The sequence below is a fragment of the Aricia agestis genome, chromosome Z (assembly GCF_905147365.1).
Source record: "Aricia agestis chromosome Z, ilAriAges1.1, whole genome shotgun sequence".
NCBI lineage: Eukaryota > Metazoa > Arthropoda > Insecta > Lepidoptera > Lycaenidae > Aricia > Aricia agestis.
This window is the reverse complement of record NC_056428.1, coordinates 15154063-15158863: the sequence shown is the minus strand read 5'-3', so window position 1 is coordinate 15158863 and position 4801 is coordinate 15154063. Positions and strand designations below refer to the sequence as shown.

General features: G+C 30.1%; 1 non-coding gene across 1 annotated transcript; it reads right to left on the bottom strand.

Annotated features, from left to right (window-relative positions):
• Nucleotides 1-505: 505 nt before the first annotated feature.
• LOC121739545 lies at nucleotides 506-635 on the bottom strand. The gene has a single exon (XR_006037467.1). It is a non-coding gene; the product is annotated as a small nucleolar RNA SNORA16B/SNORA16A family (small nucleolar RNA).
• Between the last annotated feature and the right edge of the window lie 4166 nt (nucleotides 636-4801).

Here is a 4801-nt window from a genome sequence, read left to right as displayed (position 1 = left end):
TATTCTATATTTTATACAAATATCGTTTTTAATTTAAGATTGCAGGGTTATGTCATAGACTAAGGAAAATATTTTCCTGAGTCTATGGTTGTGTATTTTTTTTGGAACTGTGAGCAATCAAGTATTGTTTTATTACCTACTAAATTATTAATTTTAAATCTTTAAGGTTCTCCTTTACAGGTTTTCTACTCAAGTTACTACTATACTACTAGTTACTAGTATATAAATAGAATCATAGGCCATAATAATTTTATGATTCTATTTACATTATTTTATTATCATTTATATCATCATTAGCCAAGCTGTTATTAATTGTAAACAATCGATATATTATTTTATTAATAGAAAGTAAATATGACGTACCTAATTGAAACGACTGTTTCACCTTTTACAAGTTCAAGTTCTTATCTTATCTTTTGTCAGAAACAAATATTTTTTATCAAGTCATCACAATTTTTTGCCAACCTAAAATCATAATACGTAGTAAGTAATATTTTTTTATAAAAAATGTAAGCCCCGTTGGTAATACGTTCTTGACATGTCGTCTAGACCGCGACCGTTTGGGGTTAACTCAATATGGGCCTTTTATTGACCAACAAATTTACGAAAATCAGTTAGCTTCGATTAAGGCCTAAAACGTGCCGGGAGGGATCGATCCCACGACTTCGGTGTTACAATAAGCGCTCGGACCGCTTGGCCACGCACGCTAATGGTTTCAGAGCGAAAACATACTATACTCTTGGTGAACGTTCATAATACAAAATGTTAAATTTTCTGTACCTACTTACCCAAAAGGTAAGTAAGTTATATTTTTCACTTTTTGTAAAATTTAAAAATTTTGTGATGTCTAATGTCTTTGTATTGAATGTCGTAGCCTTGGCCTTATAATTTACCTGATATAATTATAAAATAAATCTTAACGGATGCTTTAGTGATATTTACCTTATTTAATCCACTGCATTGTAAGAACAATCTGAAACAAAGAAAAAAATATAATTATTAATTATAGAATCTTTTGACATTTATGTCCTAATATGTATAATTTGTCACAAACTAGTCAATATTATGTTTAAATATAGTTACTCAAATACTATACATTAATATTAAAAATATCTCGTTTTATTTTTAATATTCCAGAAGAGTCTTTATTATCATATTAATATTCCAGAAGAGTTTTGCTAGCCAAAATTATTAATTTTCTACTCACAAAACCTAATTAATTTTAACTGCGATGATGCAATGCTATCAGTAGGATGACACATAAATTGGCGGGAACAAAAAATATTGAATAGTTGCCAACATTAATTGATTTGTTTTGGAGCCTAATGTTGGCACCTTGCATACGGTAAATAGTTTAATCCATGCAAATGAATTTTGTGATACTTATTGCATAAGCTAAAAAAAATCGGTGCGAATTGGACTCACGCACTAAGGGTTCCGTAACATTATAGAGCAAAAATTGGTAAAAAAAATGTTTTTTTTTGTGTAGGATTTATTTTATTTCATTTTATTACTACATAATTCATAATTATTAAAGTATAAATAAAACTGAGTATTTTGTGAACATTTCAAGTGCCATTATTAATAATGTCGAGCAAAAAATAGCAAAAAAATTACGTTACGTTACGTCCCATACAACATGGGACTCCCCCTTAAATATCTAATTTATTTTGTTTTTAGTATTTATTGTTATATCGGCAACAGATACACACAATCTGTGAAAATTTCAGAAATCTAGCTATAGCGGTTCTTGAGATACAGCCTGGAGACAAACAGACGTACGGACAGACGGTCGGACAGACAGACGGATAGACAGACATCGAAGTCTTAGTAATAGGGTCCCGTTTTTTACCCTTTGGGTATGGAACCCTAAAAAGAATAGGCACGAAACCGCCAATGCGTTAAAACAAATCTTTTAAGTAAGTAATTACATAGTTTTTTGTGTAAATAAAAAAAACTACATACAATAATAAAGAAGCCCATTACCTTCTCTGTGCAATTAATGTGAAATAGGTGTATAAAATGTCATTTGTTTTAAGAAACGCTCAGCGGATAAAATCTAGTGACAAATATACCGAAACATTCATTATAATTTTTATCAGACGCTGGTGTCAACCAATCCATCCATCTTTGTCTAACGCGGCTTATCGTAAGATATCGGACTTGGCGAAGTCATACATTATGTATGCGACTTGCGAGTATTTGCATCCTGCTCCAAGGGTTAAAACCCCGCTAGTGATGGGAGTTAGGACTTCAAAAAAATATAGTAACTGAAATTAGTATCATCAAACTATTTTAATCATCACATTTTTTATAAGTACTTACCTTTTTTCCCATGTAAAAAAGTATTAAAAATGTGGTAATTAAAATAGTTTGATGATTTGTTTTTGTACCATAAAGTCTATTCTTTCTTTTGGTTAATATTCGTCATTTTTGCTGTTAATTCAAGTCCAGTCAACATTTTAAAATCCAAAAATGTTTTTTTTTATTGAAATAGGTTGTAAAAATAATTCGGATTTGACTATTGTTATGTAAATGGTGTGTTGCTATGCCCAGCGGTGCATGCTAAGGGCACCTGATTTATGTCATACCTAACCTCCTTAAATTAAAACGTTAATCATCATAAATTACGAAATTAATTAATCCTTAGTCATAAAAATAAATTACGATACGAGACAATAAAAACTAAAATTCTGAATTCCCATCCCTTTATGGTGATTAATCAGTGAACATGGTGAACACGGTTTTTTCTAATTTCAACATAATTCAAAGATATGTAATCGCGTGTAAAATCAGAATACATTGAAAATAATTTCTTTGACGGACAGCCGGTTCACTCGTTCCGCCGGTACGAGTCCAATTTTATGTTTTTAATTATTATGACCTTAAAGCGAAGAAAAAAATCTTTAGTAATTTATATCTGAAACCCCATTTCGAGAACGTAATACGATTTGAGCCGCAACTGAACATTAAAAATTAAAATATCACGTTCCCCCGGCTTCGTAGAACGGAACGTTATATTAGCTATATCTGGATTAGCCTCCTGTTTATTTTTTTAGTATGAAATTTCACGCCGTTTCGTAAATTCTACGTCTCTAAATACGAGATTAATTCGCGACGATAAATCCTCGAGACTTAATTGATAACTTCAAAGCCACTTGAGACGTCAAATAATAAAAAAAAGATTTGTTCGAAAATTAAAAAATGCAACAATGGCGACCGCAAGAGCGGTTCTAAGTTTGAAATAAGAATAGAAACGACACAATAGTTTACAAGTTTCATGTCGATTATGAAGCTATGCACTTACGTTTGTCCTTTTGTGAAGGGCTGGGTTTTTTGTACTCTCGTATTGACAGTAATGAATTGCTCGTTACTTTATTACGTCAAATGTTTTGACAGCTAACATTGGTTAGAAGTAACGGCTACTAAGGAAAGGGCTTACCCATGTTACGTTACCGTGTCCATAAATTTCCATCGTTTTATGACAGACAATATGTTTTTTCTTACGAGCTCGAAAAATTGCAACCTCATTAATTTACCTTTAACTTATAATAGTTTTATCAATAATGTAAAAATACACCTATTTTTTCCGTTGCTACAAACATTCGAACTAAATTAAATACAAATGGAGTACAATAAAAGTACTTAATGCATGTTTGTATGAAAGAACAAATACTTATTATAAGTATTATGTTTTAAACACCTAATTTAATAACTGAAGTAAACAAAGATAAGATATAATACGAGTCGATAAAAATGATGGATAGGCGATAGCTATAAATGCTAGTAGTTATTGACTTTTTGACATTTGTTGTATGTTTTTTAAATCGATGCCGAAACACCGTTGTTGGGTCAGCTAGTTATAATATGAATATTAACGTTGTGGTTTAAATCTATTTGCTTTGTGTTGTGCAGTTGCTGAGTCACAACTCACAAGGATAATACTGTCGGTTGGCATTTTAATAACATGCAAATAATTGTTCTGGTTTGAATTATTTATATCTTTATTATTTATAATTGTTAATAATTAATTTTGTAATGCCAGGTGGACAACTTAGGTTCTTCTTATTTTATTTACATCCTAGACTTTAAATGTTTACCCTACAGAGTTACTTTAAAAATATATTTTATAGATATAATCATATTGGCATCTAGTTTGCACATATGTAAATTCATTTATGGCGCAGGAAACCTTAAAATCATACAATATAAGTAATATTTTTGGCTTCTACCTTTATTTCTTTCTTTCTATTGAAATTATCAAAATATACAAGTTGTCTATGTACCCAGGAATCTTACAGGTGCGATAACAGCTCCCTGTTAATTTGAGCAATCAATGCTACAGTGATATCAATGCCTTGTTACATGTTCAAAACAAAAAATCGACCTTTTGATCTTGAGTAAGCGGAAAAATTTAAGTATGTTTTTCAACAAATTATTATAAACATAATTCATACAAATTGTGTTTTGGAATATTTTATAATAATTTACAAGTACACTGAACTGAGGATTAATTTTAAGTTAAATTATTGTTTAAAGTAAGTAAGTATAATAATTGCGTTTTTATCTTAATCTACGTCATTTCGTATTGTTTGAACCTAATTTACTTAAGGAAATTTTAATATTTTTCCAAAATAGGAATCAAACTGATTATAATTAAATTTATTTTTTAAACAGTCGGTTATACTAGTCTTCCTAAGGTTTCTAATTACATAAAAAATAGACAGCAAAGTTTAAGTGTTTAACAAAATGGGCCTCATGTTTCAAGCCAATGATTTTGAATAAACTGATGCAATTTGGA